The sequence below is a fragment of the Tupaia chinensis genome, unplaced genomic scaffold (genome assembly GCF_000334495.1).
Source record: "Tupaia chinensis unplaced genomic scaffold, TupChi_1.0 Scaffold144767_1, whole genome shotgun sequence".
Taxonomy (NCBI): Eukaryota; Metazoa; Chordata; class Mammalia; order Scandentia; family Tupaiidae; genus Tupaia; species Tupaia belangeri.
Window position 1 is genome coordinate 445864 of NW_006204627.1, and position 20952 is coordinate 466815.

Consider the following 20952-nt stretch of genomic DNA (forward strand, 5'->3'; position numbering starts at 1 on the left):
AGCACACATCCCTTATAGAAAAAAAAAAAAAAACCTCTCCAAAAAAAAGAAAAAAAATTATTATTTATTTAATTTTATTAATTCTTATGACTTTTTTCATCTGACCAGAGAGGGAAGGGGAGAATGCAAGCCACTGGGTCTGGGACTCAAACTGCAGCTGGCCATGTAGGATTCTAGCACCTTAACCACCATGCCACCTGCCAGCCCTGGTGTTAGATACTCTGAACATATGTGCCATGTGCCATATAGAAACAAAAACAACACATATGCTTGTAAAAATGGAGCATTTCTAACAGGCTACACTGTTATCTTTCAAGCTAGAAAGTAGAAAGGGACCCTTCACTGTGAAGTTTGTATTTCTGACCTCAGAACTTCTTTTTTTTTTTTTTTTTTTTTTTTTTTTACTGTAAACATAACCATTGTTAAAACAGAAGTAGGGGCCAGCAGGTAGCATGGTGGTTAAGGTGACTACATTCCACATGGCTGACTATGCTGTACAAGTCCTGGACCCAGTAGCTTGAAAAACACGTCAGGCATGTGCACGTCTCAAATCCTCCGAGAACAGAGTAGAAAGGACTGTGCATGGCCATTCTCCCTGGGGCTTCCTTCTCACCTTCCCTTATTCTTTCTCTGTCTTTCTCCAGTGAGCACAGTGGGCCCTACAGAAAATTTTTAAAAATAAGTGAAAATAACATGGAAGTAATGACAACTGGTCAACCATAATACAGCCACAAGAAAGTTCCAGGAGAGCAAAGCACAGAGCCTTGGCAGCATCTGGCAGGGGCTCATATTTATTAGACGCCCACTGACGCCAGGCCTTATTTAATAATTAATTATTGAATGAGAGAGAGGGTGCACATGCAGTGGGAGGGAGGGGGAGTTATTTTTGCCAGAGTCTCACAGGTGATCCTCCTGATTCAGCTCCTCAGCCAGCAAGGCCCACGGCACACACCCTGTACCCAGCCTTAGTAATCTGGCTTAAGAGCGGAATCCAGGCATCCCCTAAGGCCCCTGAACCCCACAGAAATGCCTGCCCATTCGCACCCCTTCAGCTGGGCCCAGGCCCTATTTTAAACACTTTACATCCCAGTCCCTTTCATCTTCAAGATAGCCTCGTGAGGCAGGTGCTTGTTCACACAGGTTACACAGCAGTGCGCGGTGGGACCAGGCAGTCTGGCTCCAGGGTCCAAGAACCTCTCTACCAGGCTTGCCTCTCAATACATATTTGTTAGAAAAACTGCCAACACCTTAAAAGACTAGACAAACTGTAAAATATTAAACAGTTACTATTGTTACTGTTGATTTATCATTGTTAGCTGTTATCATTGATGAATGAAAAATAAACACTATTCAGAAAAGCCAGTAGTGTTAGAGTTTGCAAAGGGTTGAACTCTCATATAAAAAAAGTGGATTGAAATCCCAATTCTACCACTTACTTACCCCTTAGGCAAGCCACTTCACCTCCTTAAGCCTCAGTTTCCTCCTCTGTAAAATAGAAGTGACAGGCCCTGCCAGGGTTCCTGTAGGGATTAAGTATGATGTCATACAGGAAGGCCCTTGGGTTGGATGCTTACGCAAATAAAAGGAAAAGATGCTCAGGACAGAACAATCTATGCTCAGACCCCTATCTTTGTCAACCTGCTGAGTTTTTAAAGTGAACTGAAAACTTATGTTCACACATATTCCAGTGATCTGAGTGGGAAAGCAAGGTTTTAATTGTTCTAAGCCTGCCTCAAGAATATTGATTTAGGACCTCTAATACCATCTCCAAATGCCAGGCTTAATTTGCATTGGGTTGGAAGGCGGGCTGCTGAGCGTGGGCTGTTGATTTTAGGCGGGGACTTGGGAGGCCCGTGGTCCACCTTCCTCCTGGCCCATGGCCAGCTGAGAGCTGGCTTCACCTGGGCCTCAGGAGATCTGGCCGGAGGAGGAGGCCCAGTCTTTGATGGATTTTCACTGTTTAATTAACGTGCAGCTGGGGCCTGGACCACGCGGTGCCTTTCAGCAAGATATTGCCTTGGACTGGGCAACATGATGAGGCCATTTGGCCAGAGTGTGCCCCAGACTTTGGCCGGGTCCCCCCTTGCCCAGCAAGTCTGAGCTTCTATTTTTGGAGGCTCAAGGGCTCATCTTCAGGAGCCTTTCTCCAGGCACTAAACACTACCTCTTGGGGTATCTCAGATTCAGAATTAAAACCAGCCAATGGCTTCCAAACAGAGTCCCTGAAGACCTGCTTTGCAAAACAGCTGCTCATCAGTAAATTTGTTCAGTGTTCTGAGCACCCTCCCCCCACTGACGCTGTCATTTACCGTCTGAGGGCTACAGGAACTCTGTGATTCACTGGAGTCTGCTCAGATTGTGTTTTAATGGAAAGTTTCAAATATACCCCCCAAATAGAGAGAACAGTACAAGAATCCTTCACCTCATCATCCCCAATCTACAGTAAGAAGCACGTGTGCCCACCTGGCTTCCATGTACCCCTCAAGCCCCTGCACTGCATGATTTGACACAAATCTTAAACATGTTATCAAGTCATCCATAGAGCTTTCGGTAGGTGTCTGGGAAAGGAAACCCTTTTTAATATAACCACCACACACTTCCACACCTTGTAAGTTAACAGTGGCTCCATATCAGCACCTGATCTCCCACGAGCATTGCTGTTTTCCTGATTGTCTCACAATGTGACTAGCAGAAGTTGACTGGTTTGAAGCAGAATCCAAACAAGGCTCTAGCTGGGCTTTGAGACCTTGATGGTCTTGGCCTTAAATTTTCTCCCTCCTCCCTGAGACCCTTTCCTTGCACAGTAGGTGTGTGTGTGTGGGGGGGGGGGGGGGGGGGGGTTGTTCAAAGCCCGGTGACACCCTGGTCATATGGCCTTGGACATGGAACCAAGCTCTCTGCTTCAGCTTCCTCACCTAAAGATAATAATAATTTTTGGACCAGCTGGTGGTATGATGGTTAAGAGATCCCACATGGCCAATTGTGTGGTTCGAATCCTAGATCCGGAGCCTTAAAAATACATGCCTGGTGCATGCGTGCACACTCAAAATCCTAAAAGAAGCAATGGATGAGGAGAAAGTGTAGTGGGAACATCCCATGGGGGGTGCTTTCTCACCTTCTCTGTCTCTCTCCAGTGAGTACATGCACCTACTAGCAAATTAAATAATAATCATAAAAACAATCTTTTTTTATCTCATGAGGATATTTTAAGAACTAAACGAAACAGAACATTTAAAATGCTTAGAACAGGCACTGTTCTAAGCACAGAACAAACAGTATTAATTTTTATTAAAAACAGTTAATTTAGGAGAAAAATTTAAAAAAAAAACCCTGTGCCACTCCCTATAGTTTTTTTCAGACCTTTGAGCAACTGTTCAAAGCAAGGTCGCAGGGAGTAGAGAGGGCAGTACAGAATCCTGTACATGGCCGTTGTCAATCTATAGCGAGCCTCTGCAGCCAGACTGCCTGAGCTCAAATCCCATGTCTTCCACTTACTAGCAATGGCCAACATATGAATGTGTTTGCGAAAACCCACTTCCTTTCCCTTTGGGCACATAATGAAATTATGTTTCTCAGCCTCTCTTGCACTTAGTTGTGGCCATGTAGCTGAGTTCTGGCCATAGTAGGTAGCAGAAGCATTAGACACCACGTCCAGGCATGGCCCTCAAAAACTTCCCAAAAACTGTAGTCCTGGGTCTCTTTCTCACCCACTGGGTAAGTACTAAAGATTGGAAGAACCTAGAGGAAGGCAGAGCCTATGATGAAAGGGGCCTGGATCCCTGGATGACAATGTGGAAGGTATTCCAATCAAGAACTATGCCACTGGGTTCTGTTATAAACCAGAAATAAACTTTTATTATGTTAAGCTTGTGAGAACTGGGGGCTTGACTGTCATGGCAGCCAGTTGTTGCCTTCACTAGTAGATTAGCTTTGACCTTGGTCAAGTTACCTGGCCTCTCTGTATCTCAGTCTCCTGTCTGCAAAAGGGCAAAGATGCTAATAATACCTGTTTCATGGGGCTGTTAAGAATATCCAGTAGGCTAATAAATGTAAAGCCCCTGTCATGGTGCCTGGCCCTACAGCACTGCACAAGTCCACACACCTGCTTCCCGTTTGGCTGCATATCTGTGGGATAAAAACCTTGAGAAGGAGTTCTGCGCCAAAGAGGAAATAAATGCATTTGTATGTATGGCAAGTATTGCCAAATTGCCTTCACTAGGTGTTGAAATATTTTACAATCCTTCTGCATGGTTTTCTCCTATCTAATGACAATGGCATCACTTTGTTGCCTGAGTACACAAACAGTGAACTTTTTTTTGTTTGTTTTGCAATGATATCTGCATTTCTCTTGTAATGAATAAATTGCCTTTTAAATGGTTATGACACCTTCCCAGATAGACAGTGGCCACCATGAATTCCAGATTCTTCCTCTATATTACCCTCTCCCTTTGTCCTGTACCTAGACCATGCCCTGCATTTGAAAAGTACTCAGAATAGTGTCACTGAGGGACTAGCAGATGGCCTAACGTTACATCGCTGGACTCCCTCTGACCACGGTTAGAGCCCTGGACCTGGTGGCTTAAAACTCATGCCAGGTGCATGTGTGATACCCAAAATCTTGAGAGGAGGATGGAGAAAGGACTGTGGCATAGCCATCCCCCCTGGGGGTGAGGGTGACTTTTTTCCTTTCTACCTCTCAGTCAGTGTCTCTCTGGTGAGTACACATGCCCTATAACAAAACTTTCACTTAAAAACAAAACAGTGTCATCGATTCACTCTCCTGAGTGGCTCTTACCTACCCTCCTGGTTGCTGATATTCAGTGAGGCATGTTTAGGTGACAGATAAATATAAAGCCAGTTTCATGTGTCAGTTGAATAAAAGAGGCTCTATCCAGAGCACGTAGGGCTGTTGGCCTCTATATCTGTATCTGCAAGATAAACACCTTGAGGGTTGCTCTTCTTATTGCCATTGTTGTTAGTGTTGTTGGAAAGTAGTGGTATATTATCAGGGATTTCCACATGCCACTTAAGTGTACAAATTTTAAATCCTTGCTGTTTTCTATGTTTTTGGTTTTGCTTTGTTTTTACAATTTTAGTCTAGAATTGTATTCCAGGTGAAATTTTTTCCAATGTAATAATGAGGGCCAGTGATATAATAGGGTCATGACAGTTTGCTTAACAGGAAATCTTTCAGGAATATAGTCATCCTGCAAGACGAAATGCCTGACACAAGATGCAGCATGTCTCTGGTCCTCCCAGTCAACGTCAAAAAATGAGAGAAGACTTCCCTGGCATGCACTTTTCTGGATCAACAGCCAGGCTTCTCATAATATTCAGGACGGAGGAGAAATACACGGAGTTCTGTAGAATTTAAAAAAAAAAAAAAAAGAAGAAGATATATTGAAGCTAGCAGGGGGTGGGGTGGTTAAGGTGCTGGACAGTCCCATGTGGCCGACCACAGTTTAAGTCCTGGACCTGGTGGTTTGCTTTCTCGCCTTCCCTCTTTCTGGTCAAATTAAAAATAAATGAATGAATAAATCAAATTAAAATAAATAATTCTAAAAAAGAAAAAAAATCAAGATATACACGTGACCAAAAGCACATGAAAAGATAACCATCAAAGAAATGTGAGGACCAAAATGAGACACACTTTACTCACACAAGGAGGGCTAACATGCAGACAGTAACAGGTGTCGGCAAGGATGTGAAGAAACAGTAACACTCGTGCATGGCTGGTGGGGATGGAAGTGCTGTGGAAGCTTTGGGGAACAGTCCAGCAATTCTTCAAAATGTTGAACACAGACCTATGAGCCAATGCCACTCACATGTATAAACCCACGAGAAATGAAAACATGCACACGGACGTTTATAGCCATTATTCGTAATAGCCAAAAAAGTATATATGATACAAGTGCCATCAACTGGTGAGCGGGTCAACAAAATGGGTATATCCATATAATAGTATTTTCATTCCACAAAATGGAATGAAGAGCTGGTACATGCTAGATCATGGATGAACCCTGAAAATATTATGCTGCCTGAAAGAGGCCAGTCACAGGGACCAGCAGGTGGCGTGGTGGTTAAGGTGCTGGACACTCCCATATGGTTGACCACGGTTCAAGTCCCAGACCTGGTGGCTTGCTTTCTCACTTTCCTCTCTCTCTGTGTGTCTCTCTCTGGTCAAATTAAAATATATGAATGAATGAATAAATAAATAAATCATTCTTTCTAAAAAATTTTTAAAAAGAGGCCAGTCACAAAAGACTACAAACTGAATGATTCCATTTCTATAAAATGTTCAAATAGACAAATCCATACTAACAAAACAGACTAGTTTTGTCCAAGGGTAGGGGATTGAGAGGGGAGATGGCGGGGAGTGATTGATGGCTGAGTAAATGAATGTGCTAAAAACCAATGGCTGACACTATTTTTTTTTTGTTTTTGGAGAGGTTTTTCGCTATAGGGCACGTGCGCTCGCCAGACAGACAGAGAGAGACAGAGAGACAGAGAGACAGAAAGCGAGAAATCACCCCCCAGGGGGGATGGTCACGCCGCAATCCCTTCTCCTCCATTCTCCTCTTGGGATCTTGGGCACGCATGCACACGCGCCCGGCGTGAGTTTTAAGCCACCGGGTCCGGGATGCGAACCGTGGTCGACTTCGTGGGAGTCCAGCGACATAGCCATTACGCTAACTGCTGGTTCCCACTGACACTATTTAAATGGGAGAACTGTATCTCAATAAAGTTGCCATCTTTTTTTCTTCTTTTTTTGGAGAGGTTTTTGCTATAGGGCGTGTGCGTTCACCAGACAGACAGAGACAGAGAGACAAAAAGCGAGAAATCACCCCCGAAGGGGGATGGCCACACCACAATCCCTTCTCCTCCATTCTCCTCTTGGGATCTTGGGCACGCACGCACACGCGCCTGGTGTGAGTTTAAGCCACCAGGTCCGGGACTTGAACCGCGGTCGACCATGTGGGAGTCCGGCAACAGAGCCATTACGCTAACTGCTGGTCCCTAAAGTTTCCATCTTAAAAATTAAAAGCACCCACTCTTCCCTGTGGGTCAGAACTCCTTTGTTCTGAACTTGAGTTTCCATGGGAGACTAGAGCACATTCCCATTCCATCAGAAGCCTTTGGGAGAAGCCTCGTGTTAAAATCCAGGTCCATCTCTGTGCAAATGACAATGCCGTGACACACACATGCTAATGAGTCTGAAGTTAAGGTGAGAGGTCATGGCTGGAAGTGAAGCTTGGGGAGTTACGAACTCACCCAGGTAGGAAATGAAATTGTTACCCACACTCCTATGGAAGCTGACAACCCATTGATACCAACCCTGTACAAACACAACCTTCTAACTGCAGAGATACAAGCAGGGTGTTCTTGCTTTTTCTTTCTTTCTTTCTTTTTTTTTTTATTTCACTTAATTTCACACAAGAGCATAAGCTAGACCATGAATCACACTTCCTAGAACCAGTAACACTGAAAGGGCCAGGTAGCTGGGAGTCCAAATTACTTAAATGGATGTCGTATCATTTGAAAAGCTGACACTCAGGCTTACACACTGAACAACGGTTGCCATCTATCCAATTCGTGGCCCTGGACTCCTGTTTCCCACCTGCTCCAACACCAATTTAAGCAGTTCTGAACTTTGATCTCCACAGCGTAATGTCTCAGATTTATTGAAGTGTCAGGTCCCAATAGTGCTCACATCCACCCCCCGCGGGGCCATTACAGGGTGTGAAACCTGGGGGCCCACCACCCTGGCCACAGTCTGCACAGCGCCAACCAGAAGGAACAAATGAATCTGCTTCTCCAAGGCCATTGTGAGAGCCTTGCAATTTACCACAATGATAGTCATGGACGACAGGCAGGCAAAGGGATCACTCTGTTCAGGAGCTTGGGCATGAGCTGGAAGGGCTTCTGAGCCGACCCCGAGAGGCCTTGCCACCCTTAGTCAAGAAGCAGCAGCCATTTCTTGCAAAGGGCTATAGCAGGCAGGCCTTGCTAGCATCCTGAGAGCTGCTTTAAAATGGAATTGTGCTACCCTCCCCGTCTTTTGCAAACAGCATCACAACTATCGGTTTCTGCTACCCTGGCTTTTCCCAGCTGTCATTATTAACTACTTGTCCTCTGCAGGTCTGCCCTACCTGGGCTGGGAGCCAGTGATGGTTCAGCCTCCTAGTGAAGTGGAATACCCCTCCCAACTGAGAGGGAATTACTGTCCAAGCCTGGAGTGTGGGAAGGTGGGGGAGAAAAGCAAGAACCGGGTCCCTTGGCAAGCATTAGCAGTCTTCCCACGTCGTCTCTTGTGTGGGCCCGTGGTTCCTGGGTCCACTCGAGCCTGCAGCTGCCCACCCCCTTACCTACTCAGCCAGGGTCCTGGCTTGCCTGCTAAGTTCTCCCAGCTCTGTCCCAGGACTTTGGATCCAAGACCCAGCCTAAACTTGGATGAATCTTCCCAACCTAGGACTCAGATAAGAATTCTCCTTGCAGGCTTCCTACACCTTGCTGCCTCAGGGCCTGTCTCCACAGCCCTGGCATGTCCCTCCCCTTGACTTGGTGATTGGCAGTGCAGACCCCTTCCCCTGAACTCTGTCCTCAGCCTTCCTATCCCAGGCTCCCAGCATGCCTTGCAACCAAAGCTAAGCGGCCAAAGCAAAAACTGCCTTCAGGATAATTGGCTTGAATTAAAAAGTCAAGGTAATGCGGCAATTGGCAGATTATTCTACTGATGAATGTACCCTGCAAAGAAACGAGCCCGGAACCTGTTCCGCTGAGCCTGTTGGCTGTGACGGGGAACTCTGGGACCTGGGTCTTTGTTACTGTGGAACAGAACCAGGCTATAGCCTGGGCCTTCACTGCTTGTCATTATCATCCCCAGCAGATTCGTTGTACTCACGGCTCCTCAGGCTTCCGGCCTAAAAGAGGGAGAAGCTCTGGACTTCAGAAGAGAGAAGGCAATGAATGAAGGGAAAAGTGTGAGTCCATGGTGAAATAAATGTTGACACCTCCCCTAGGAACTCCTCAGAATCCCCCAGCCCCCGAGTGACTAGGGTGATGGTGACATGCTAGGTAGCACAGAGTCGCTCTTCAGAGAAAAGGGAGGGCCTGACAACTGACTCGCAGACAGCTGGAAGACAGGAAGCTCTGAGGAATGCCCTACCCACTCCAGAACCTACCCCTTCTCCTGTCAGTCTGGGGTCCTCCTTTGGCTCTAAGACCCAATTGGAAAGCATCATGCCACGAAATGGTGGCCCTAAATGTCTACTGCAGCATTCAGGCCACAAGGCTGTGGTGACTTCCCAGGTATATAGTACCTAGCTGTGTTTTAAGAGCAGAGAGAGAGGAAGAGTTCAGGAGAAAGAGGGACTTCACACACCTCCCTCGGTCTCACATGGTAGCTGGTAGGGCTCAGAGGGCTCAGAGGGCGCAGGGCACGGTGCTTGGGACTCCCGAGGGGGCCGTAAGGACCACTGTTCTCAAAGTAGCCACACCCTGGTCTCCGTCAGAGGGAGCGGACATGGGATGACATTAGGACCATGACAGGACGGGCTACAGTGCGGACCTGCCTGCTGTCCCCTGACCACACCCTCCCACCCCAACCCCTTAGGAACCTGGCCCTGCTGGCCAGAGGCAGACAAACTTTCAGCCTAATGACGTAAGCCTCCCTCCCTCCCCATCGGTTATTTATTTATTATGAGAACCAGGGAGAGGCAGACACCCTGACAGGATCTCACTATGCTATGATCCCTGCACCCAGCCAGCCAAGATCACAGGCATACTGCCTGCTAGGGTCGGGCCCCTCCCGAACCCATGAAAAACACACCAGGTACACGTGTGTGCCCAAATCCAAACAGGAAGGAGAAATAGAGGAGAAGGGATTTAAGCCTGACCATATCCATGGGGCATGGAAGTGCCTTCTCCTTCTCTCTCTATCTCTGTTCCTCTCTGGCAAACACATGCATCCTCTAGCAATTAAAAAATAAATAAATAAAATGTAACGACAATATGAAAAAATGGACATTATAATTAATAAAAAAACAAAGATAAAGTATTTTTATATTATATACACAATATATCCACAATATAAAAAAGGAAAAAAGTTATAATAAAGGAAAAGAATAGAAATGAACCAAAACAGTAATGACTGCCTTAGAGAGTTGGCGCTTTGCATGACTCTCTCATCTATTCTTCTATAAATCCCATAAGCGTGGGCTTAATTTTACAATGAGGGGGAAAAAACAGATACTAGGTTGATTTGGTTCATTCTTTTTTCCTCAAGAGAGTGTGTAATAATTAAGAACATTTCTGCTTAAAAGGGTAAAGTTCACTGTTTCTTCCATCTGTGGTCTAACATCTCCCTGAGGCTGGTTCCAAAAGAAGTCCATGACACTGGTCACAAGGTTGGTTCACGGAAGCTTGGGCAGGCTGGCCTGTTCGGGCACACAGAACTATTGTTTAGCAAACGCTAGTAGAGCCAGTGTTTAGGCGAGTCCCAGAGCAAAGCCATGCCGTGCAAACATTTGTGTCAGGCCTGAATGAAAATTAAGTAGCCACAATGACCAAATGCAAGGCCAAGCTCAGTGAGGGTGTGCCATAGACCCATTCTCTCCTTTGAATGAGTTTGTCATTGTTTTTGGACAGGTTGAAAGGGGGAGAGTTGCAGTAGTTATGGGACTCTTGTGGAGGATTACAGCTAGTCGCCCTGCCTTTGGCTGCTTCGCAGCTTTCTTTAGCTTTGTGCTTTAGTGAGGGAAGGACGCTGCACTGGGCATAGGTGCGGGGAGAGAAACAGGAGACTTTGGGGAGTTAAAGGAATTTTTTTTCTTTATGAGAGAGAGAAAAAGAGGGCAAGGGCGAAAGAAATACGCATTTTTTGACAAAGTCTTGCTGTGTTATGGTCCCCCCACCCCCAGCTCCCAATTAGCTAGGATTACAGATGCAGGCAACCACGCCCAGCATGGTGTGAGGACCAAACCTGGACCTCACAAGCAGTGATCTTCCTGTACACCACAGCGGCTGGGCCAAATCAAGGAATCGTGAACGGCATCTGCTGAGTTTGGGTCTACACACGTCTCTTACTTCCCCAAATCGGGCGAATGGGCTCCACTTAGCCCTTCTTCATTCCAGTACTCTAACATGAATATGTGCAAAGCAAGCTCTTCTGAATGAAAACAAAGAACACTGGCCTCCATGCTCCACCTCATCACCTGCTCTGACCAGTGGGCATCCTAGGACGCTCATTGCTGCTGCTACAATCAGCACCCACAGATTCTGGGACCCAAACATTTTGTCTCAGGGGCCTTCATGTGTTTTAAGTAATAGGACTAACCAATAATATTTTTCCAAAAGGGGTAAAGAGATTTCTGGGGTTAAGAAGGAGGTCTTTGGGGACCAGCAGTTGACATAATGGTTACATGACTGGACTCACACGTAGTCGACCAGACCCAATGGCTTAAAAGTCATGCCAGGCATGTGTGCATGCATGCCCAGAATCCCAAGAGGAGAATGGAAGAGAAGAGATTGAGGTATGGCCATCCTCCCTAGGCGGAAATTTCTTGCTTTCTGTCTCTCTGTCTCTCCAGTGAGCGCATGCACGCTATAGCAAAAAACAAACAAACAAACAAACCAAAAAACTCTCTTAAAAACTGTTTTAAAAGGAGGCCTTTTATAAGACACACACACATACACAGGGCCAAAAGTTGAGGCCTGGATGGTATAGGAGGGCCAGAAGAGTCATCATCCGAGATTACAACAGAGTTTAGTGACTGGGGAGGCTCCTGCAGTGGGAATAGATGCCCGTTGATGATTCAGGCAGTGAGTTAAGAAATATTCTACTGAGCACTCCTTAAGTACCAGGTACTATGCTAGGCACCAGGGATACAAAAGGGCATGAGCAAAACAAACACAATTCCTGCCTTCCTGGTGTCTGCAGCGTGCCACCTCCTTGTCCTGGGGCTCTGGTCCTCAGGCAAACCCCTTGGCAGAATTTCCTACAAGGCTACACATTATGCTGGAAATGTAAAGAAATGTTTACATCTATTTTTTAAAGTATCTTATTTTTTAATTTTAAGAGAGATTTTTACCTTTTTAAAGCTTATTTATTCATCTATTCCATAAGCAAGAGATACAGAGACAAGAGAGCACCCTCAGCAAGGTCTCGAAGCTGTGATCCACCCCCAGCCGCAGTCATCCCCAGATCATGGATGCCTGATGTACTTGGGAAGATCTCTGGACACGAACCCAGAGCCCCTCTGTGTGTGTTGGCCTTGCAGAGTGCCATATTTTACTGCTGCTACACCACTGGCTAGCTCCTATTATTTTTAAAAGGTTTTTGTTTTTGTTTTTGTTTTTAATGCCAGAGAGTGCATGTGAGAGAGCAAGAGAGAGAAAGCATCCCCAACAAGGCCTAATTGTGTCATGATCTTCTTGTCCTCTAGTTCTCCATCCCACCATAATCCTGAGCACACGGATTTTTTTTTTTTTTTAAGCCAAAGGGCTGGGACTCAAACCCAGGTCAGCCTGTGGGATCCAGAAGCCTCTGTACATCGCTTGATCACTACACTACAGGGCTGGCCCCTTTAAAAATATTTGATTACTGAAGTTGTTGTGGGGCTTCCCTCCAAAGTGGCTCTTTTTCCATGACAGTAAGCACAGATTTCAAATGCTTACACATGTTTACACGGGGATTTCATCTCTTCTCCTGTACTAATGGCCAAAACATAATGACGAACTGTGCTTGTTAACCAAATAGAGATATTCCATGAGACAAGCAGTCTGATTCCTAATTTGGAGGTGTCCTTGGGCCAATGCCCACTTATCCTGGTATCCATCTCCTCCTCCCGACACAGAGGTGCCTTCATTAGTGGAGGAAAGAAAGAGGTCTTTGTGATGATGTAATTCCCAGACCACCCTACACAGACAATAAAACTAAATCTGAGAGAAGCCTGCTGAAATAGAAGCTCAGATATCATAGAATACCCATGCTGCAAGGGTCTCAAGAGGTAATTTGGCATAATCCCCTAATGTTAAAAATGGGTAAATTTTAACACCAGAAAGGGGAAGAGACTTGCCTAAGATTACATAGCCAGTTAGTGGTAGGTTGTTTTCACAAGGTAAATACGGGGCAATTCATTCCATAGAAATTTCCATACCATTATATGTTAAATGTGATGCTGGGCAGGGCCATAGCGTGTGATATGCACACACAGACCCCTTCATGCAGAAGAGGGCATCTGAGTTGGATCTTAATGAACGAAAAAGAATCTATTGCAAAAAAAAAAAAAGGGGGGGGGGGGGGTAAGGCCTTTCCAGAACGAGGGTGTAAGGCCTTTCCAGAACTATGGAACTATAGTAAAGGTTAAAAATATGTGAGAGAACAGGACACTTGGGAAATGAAGAGTAGTTTGCTGTGGTTGAAATGGAGATTTTTCAGAACAGAAATAGAGGAGATAGGACCGAAAATGTAAAGGAAGGAGGAGCTGTGATGGTCTTGAATGCCATGCTAAGTATTCTGGCTGGAAAGAAATTACCTTTGAGTGTGGGTTTTTTTTTTTTTTTTTTAAAAGGTTTTTGTCACAGGGCATGTGCACTTGCTCGAGAGAGAAAGTGAGAAATTACACACCAGGGGAGACGGCCATGCATAATCCCTTCTCCTCCAATCTCCTCTTGGGATTTTTGGGCATGCATGCACATGCACCTGGTGGGATTTTCAAGCTGCCCAGGTCCAGGACTCGAACTGCAGTCTGCCATGTGGGAATCCAGTACCATAAGCATTTGCCACCTGTTGACTCCATAACTTTGTGTTTTAAAAACAACATATTGGCAAAAGGATGAAGGAAGGATTGATCAAAAATGGACCAGAGATGGGAAGACTAGTTAGATGGACAACACATTATTTTGTGTGGGAAATAAAGATGGTAGAGTTTAAAAAATAAACAATCTAGTGCACTTATGAAGCCTGAATTAAGCAGTGATATTTAGCAGATGGAATGAGCAGGACTTTGCGATACATGATTAGTTGTGGGCATGAAAAGGAGCAAGGGTTGTCAAAGTACCAACCACGGACCATAGCCAGCCTGCAACTTCTTTCTGTTTAACCTGAGTGCTAAAAATATTTTCTTCATTTATAGAAGACTGAGAAAACAAAAGAATATTTCCTAATACATAAAAATGCTGTAAAATTCAAATTTCAGTATCAGTAACTGAAATGCTATTGGAACACGCCACGCACATCTGTTACCTATTGTCTCTGGTAATGAGGGCACGGGTGAATAGTAGGATCTGCAAAGCCTGAAACATTTGCTATTTGGCTCTTTAAGAAAAGGTGGCTGACCTAAAAGAAATGGTGGATGACGTTACATCTCCACCTTGGGCAGTTGGTGGGATGGTGGCAGAGTGAAGGCAGATTTGGGCAAGGAGGACAAACAGGAATTCCACTGAGGGCATGTTGAATTTGAGGATCCTGGGTCGTATCTAACAGATAGAGGCAAGATGCATTTGGACTATGGGTGAGAGATGGGAACTTGGTATGTGGCTTTGAGACTCATCACTGGGTTGAAGCTATGGAAGCAAATCAGATAACCCAGGGAAAAAAAATAGAGGGTAAAGCAGGCGAGGTCAGAACCCCAGAAAACGCTACTGAGGGGGTACATAGAATAAGAAGTCTGACGAGGGGTTCTGAAAAAGAGTAGTCAGAGACATAGGGAATAAATTCAGTGAAGGAGAAGATCATTTTAAGAAAAAGAGGAAGTTGAACAATGCCTCTGAGAACACAAGTAGCATTTGACTTAAAAGGAGATGGTGGATCTTGGAGATCTCAGCCTGGGAATTCACTTAAATAGTGGGAAAAAAATCGGGTCTCCAGACAGCTCCCAGGACTCCAAATTCTCCTGGTTTTTCAGCTATCACATTGGCTCCTATCCTTTCCTGTCTTCCCTGCTGGTCTCTCTCCATCGCCCACCTTCTAAATGCTGGAAAGCTGGTAGGCTGTCCTTCTGCCTTTTCTGTGTTCTCTCCGTGCTCTTTTCCTTGAGGACCCCATTCAGACTTTCAAGACACCTACAAGCCACTGTAGCTCCAGCCTCCCTGAACGACAGTTAAAGCGCCAAGTGCAACCTAGCATCTCCACTTGGAGATAAGTAGGCACCACCAGACAGGTCTGAAACTGCACTCCTGCTCTTCTCCCCAAACCTCCTTCTGCTACAGGATTCTCCGGCTCAGTTAAAATCAATTCCATCTTTCCAGCTGTTCCAACCAAAACCCGGAGTCACCTTGATTCTACTCTCTCATCTTCCATCCAATTTTTTGGTAACTTCTATCTGCTCTGACTTCAAATACATCCGGAATTTGATGCTCAGCACTTCCACTCCAACGCGCTGCTACCAATCACCACGAGCTCTCAGCTGTCCCTGCTTCCACCTCTCCTCCACTTTCAGTCACTTAACACCATTGTGTTAAAACAGAAGTGAGACCATATTCTTCCTCGGCACAAAATCCTCCCGAACCTTCTCATTGCACTCCGAGTAAAACCCCAAGTCCTATGGCTTTCAGGGCCCTCTAAGTCCTGCCCAACCCTTACTCTAATTACCCCTTACTCTAATAACTCACCTTCCATACTGTGCTCACTCTCTTCTCCAGTCATACTGACCTCCTTGCCTGCTCCCAGTAATACGCCAGTTTACCCCAGCCTCACCGCAACTTCCTTACCTGCAAAGTTCCTCTCGGAGACACACACACGGTTCTCTCCCTCCCTCCTTCAGGCCTTGACTCAAATACACTCTTCTCAGCTTATTTAAAATTGCCAACATCTCTCATGCCGCAACACCCCGTTTCTCCCTTTCCAGCTTTATTTCATTCTATAGCTCTTATTAGCTAACAAAATACACACATTTTACCAAGCTACCTTCTTATTATTTCTTATTATTTGTTTCCCCTACTAGACTGTATGCTCCTTCAGGACAGAGCTTTTTGTCTGTTTTTTTCTTTCCAGTATCCAGCACCATGCCTAGTACGTGGTAGGTGCTCAATAAATAATTGGTGAATGGGAATAAAGGATCAGAAAGTGACTAGGAGATAAGACATGAAAAGTAGGTACAGAAATATTTTGCTGATTTCCGGTGAGTAGCTTAAGAAGGAACCAGCATTGGAGATCTTCTTAAAATGGGAAAGATGCAGGCCTATTTGCAGAGTGTTAGGAGGAGAGAGAGCAAGAACAAGACTGGGGAATATGAGCCATTGATGCTCTGCCAACACCAAGTCTGGGAGGAGGCTGAAAGGAATGACCTCATGAGCTAAGGGAGAAGGGACTGAACAGGGAGTATGAAAGGAGAGGTGCAGACACAGGTGGGAGAGATGGAGTGAAGGGGACATAAAGGGGCTCAGACGACTCCTCAGTTTCGTATCTCGAGGTCTGAGGAAGAGTTTGAGTGGTGAGAGTTTGGATAAGGCAGTTTGGAAAATGACAATGCCAGATGATTAGAAGAGAAGGAAATGACTGTTCCACAGTGCTAAGGGTTCTGTTTACTCTAGAAGCCATAAATCTGTTGCAGAATTGGGGGTTGTCCCCAGCAACATTGGATAGCCAATAAGAATCTTATTGTTGTAAGAATTAGGAAATTAAAGCCCTCATTGGATGCTTCAGGCAATGGACAAAACTAAGACTCTGGGAGAGAAGAACTTAAATGAAAGGGTAGATGACAGGAATGGCCATTGCTACTGGCCTAATGGGGGGGGACTTCAGCTAGCAGATATGATTCAAGATGGTGCTTCTGGAAAGACCAGTCTTCAGGACAGATCTGGAGGAAGAAAGCTGAGAAGTGGTCTTCTAGCTGAAAGCAGATGCTGAAAAGTTACTAGTCTAAGAATCAACTCAGGATAGCCAAGTACAACATAAATGGGGACTAGAAACCCCAAAGAGAAGACCCACAGAGAAAAAAATAAAAGCCACTTCGCTACAACTCATGAGAACGGGCCCAGATAGTTTACAGTTTAGAATGCTGAAATGTGACATGTTAGGGAAAAGGATAATCTGACTTGCAAAGAAAGACCCCTTAACTCCCAAAGGAAGTGAAATAATGCCACACATGCTTCTTACAGTCACAGACTACTAGGCTATTTACAGAACCTGCAGAAACTTCCACAGGTCATAATAAAAAGACTATTTCAAATTCCAAAGACCATTTTAAGTTGAATTGTCAATTTTAAGAGCCAATACCTATGCCATGTAAAGAAGGAAATTTAGTCCCATTTTATAGATGAAGCAACAGAGACTCAGAAGGTTTAAGGAACTTGTCCTAACTCACAGCAATAAAGAAGAGGCAAAACCAGACATCAAATCCGAGTGTGTCTGCACCTAAAGACCATGCTTTAACTCCTATTCTCACTTGCCTGATACTAGTTTTTCTTATAAAAACACATTTAACATATTCTTATGAGACATATAGTCACTCTATGAGATATGCAGTGGATATCCTCATGAAGACATATCTGTATATGAAATTGACCTAAATATTATAACTAACGTGTATCCTGTCCTTCCACTCTTTGAGTCCTATAGCAGGACACAGCAGGTAGCAGATGAATGATACTTGGGAGTCCTTGGGCCCAGAAAGACTCCATGCCAAAGCAAGCAGATGATTTATAAAGATCAATGTCAGTGATCTTGAGGAATCACGATGAATGAGAAGTTCCAGAATACTAGGGGGAAAGTGGAAGAAGGCAGATTCTGCCAAGCACACAGATGTAAGCAGAATACAGAGCAAGACCCATTCTTCTTGTGACTGAATGGATGGATCACTGGGACGCAGCACACTCACTAAGAGCAGTCATTTCAGGCCAGCCTCCCTGCCTTCTCCAACTGCGTTGTCGGATCACCACCGAGCAGCAGCTGGGAGGCAGCTGGCCCTGGAGAAGAAGCCATGTGCGCTTCCCTTCATGCATGTAGAACCCCTGAATAGCTAACAGACTGAACGACAGAATCAGGACTTTACAGTTCCATATACCAGGGATAACAATAAGATCTTGCACTTGGTTTGAAAAACCCGATTGAGTAAATCCAAGATAGGGACAAGTATGGTTTAGGAACCACGAATACGAAGTGCCTTTGAGTAAGATGATGATGTGCTGCTCAATGAGAGCTAACCATGCGATGTTGCTGGCAGAATAAAAGTGACCTTAGTACACTGATAGACTATGGGGTCTATGCTAGAATAAGAACAGCCCTGTTCTAATCTGGGCTGGCTGACACAGACTCTGCTATATCGTGTGGACCCTTTGAGAGCATCTGATAGGAAGTCTTCACTAACTCCCACTCCCACCATCTGGTAGCCTCTGCACTGCTTGTGCCCTAAGGGAGCTGGCCCCTATGCACTGCATCACACAGAATCCCTTGCCAGTGGCCTCCCACCGAGTTCAGCCAATGGAATACCAGCAGAGAATTCTGGGACAGGGAGAGAAAACACGCAGAGGACACACTTCCTGTGGCCTTGCTCCCTGCTTCATTTGATATTTCTGACAGTGCTTGGGTTCCTCTTGAGCTGTTCTTGTCGGCAGCCTCTCTTCCATAACTCAGCTTCTAATGGGCTCAGGCTTACTCCCCATGTCCTTTCAGGGCTTGGGATGGTAACAGCTCCCCCTCCATTAGCTTCTTCTTGGTTCCATCAATCTTGTCTCAGCTCTGGAAATAGTCCATTGGCCAAATGATTTTCAGAATAACTCAGTTGGTTTTCTGTTTCCCGTAGGAACCTTGGCAGATGAGACAGAGGCCAGAGGGTCTTAAAAATCTGTAAGGACTGGCTGGAGAAATGGAGGGTGTTTGGTCTGGTGGAGGGAAGAGTCCAGAAAAGCAGGTTGATCTGCTTTATAAAGGTGAAAGGACACCGTCAGACTCATTCTCCTGCTGCACATATAGCAATAGGTATGAAGAGGCCAACTCTCGGCTAAACTTTGTTTTTGTTTGTTTGTTTGTTATAGGGTACCGGTGCTAGCTAGAGAGAGACAGACAGAGGGAAAGTGAGAAGTACCCCCAAGGGGATGGCCATGCCTCACTCCCTTCTCCATTCTCCTCCAGGAATTGTGGGCACGCTGTGAACTGCATGTTTCTCAAGGTGAGGGGTCCAGATGCAAACCATTCAGTCAGCCATGTGGGATCCAGCCACCTTAACTACCACACCACCTGGCCAAGTACAGGACACTTTTCTACCTCCAGGGTGAAAATGGAGTGAGAGGGCCTGGTAGGACACCATCTTCAGTCACCTGAGTTGCCCCTCCTTAGGCTGAACAGGCCTGTAGCAGGTGCACTGCAGGGACAAGCGCAGTCTACAATAGAGAAGGACTTCCTAAGGCAGGTTTCATGACTTGCTATCAACTGCACCCTGCTCAACAGCTCACCAAAACAAACAAGGCTGGGCAAAACTTCCGAGATGCGTGGCGACTTCTCACCTCATCTACAGCACAGAAATCTAGTGCTTTGTGTCAAGTTGGATCATTCTCAACATCCAAGTAGTTTTCAAGCTAACTGGAGCGCATGAGATGGAGCAGGTATCACCGCGTTCTAAAGGCCGTTTCCAACTACTGACCGACTACTGGAACTCGGCAACTCCTATCTAGACCCTCGTCACTACGGTGCTTCTTGAGAACTGCCACCTCATTTTCAAACCAAACATTAGGATGCAAAACTATTAGACCAAAAAATATTTATTTATTTTTTTACAAGCAAACTATTTTGGAAAATAAAAAAAAAAGGGTACCGGTGCTAGCTAGAGAGAGACAGACAGAGGGAAAGTGAGAAGTACCCCCAAGGGGATGGCCATGCCTCACTCCCTTCTCCATTCTCCTCCAGGAATTGTGGGCACGCTGTGAACTGCATGTTTCTCAAGGTGAGGGGTCCAGATGCAAACCATTCAGTCAGCCATGTGGGATCCAGCCACCTTAACTACCACACCACCTGGCCAAGTACAGGACACTTTTCTACCTCCAGGGTGAAAATGGAGTGAGAGGGCCTGGTAGGACACCATCTTCAGTCACCTGAGTTGCCCCTCCTTAGGCTGAACAGGCCTGTAGCAGGTGCACTGCAGGGACAAGCGCAGTCTACAATAGAGAAGGACTTCCTAAGGCAGGTTTCATGACTTGCTATCAACTGCACCCTGCTCAACAGCTCACCAAAACAAACAAGGCTGGGCAAAACTTCCGAGATGCGTGGCGACTTCTCACCTCATCTACAGCACAGAAATCTAGTGCTTTGTGTCAAGTTGGATCATTCTCAACATCCAAGTAGTTTTCAAGCTAACTGGAGCGCATGAGATGGAGCAGGTATCACCGCGTTCTAAAGGCCGTTTCCAACTACTGACCGACTACTGGAACTCGGCAACTCCTATCTAGACCCTCGTCACTACGGTGCTTCTTGAGAACTGCCACCTCATTTTCAAACCAAACATTAGGATGCAAAACTATTAGACCAAAAAATATTTATTTATTTTTTTACAAGCAAACTATTTTGGAAAATAAAAAAAAAAATACAAACTGCCTCAATTACCTCTGGTGGGAAAAAGAAAATGGTTTTTGCAAGTCCTGAATGCCTGAGTTCACCGCTGGGTCGTGGCCCAGGGTGCTAAATTGGTGTCTAATCCAAGCTTTTCTTGAGTGAGACTTGATCGTATATTACGCTGCAGGGATGCCAGGCCAGCCCTTCGCGCACTCGTTCAACAAACATGTGATACTGATCTATTCCATTAACAGAGCCCCACCGGGCCTCGCGGATGGAGGAAGATCCAGAGGCCACCGCGGCTGCTCGAGGCTTAGACAGGTCTAGGAAACGGCTGTGGAAGGCAGCGAGCGGGAGCGACGGCGCCCAGGAAAGTTTCAGCAGACACTAGGAAAAGCCAGCCTCCGGGCGGGCGCGGGGAGGGCGGGGACGCCGGCCTAGGCAGGACGCCGCCTGCCGGCTAGGTC

General features: G+C 45.8%; 1 protein-coding gene across 1 annotated transcript in view; it reads right to left on the minus strand.

Annotated features, from left to right (window-relative positions):
- The window catches only part of PARVA (parvin alpha), a 170788-nt gene that overhangs the window by 149472 nt on the left and 364 nt on the right, over window positions 1-20952 (minus strand). The window lies entirely within an intron of this gene.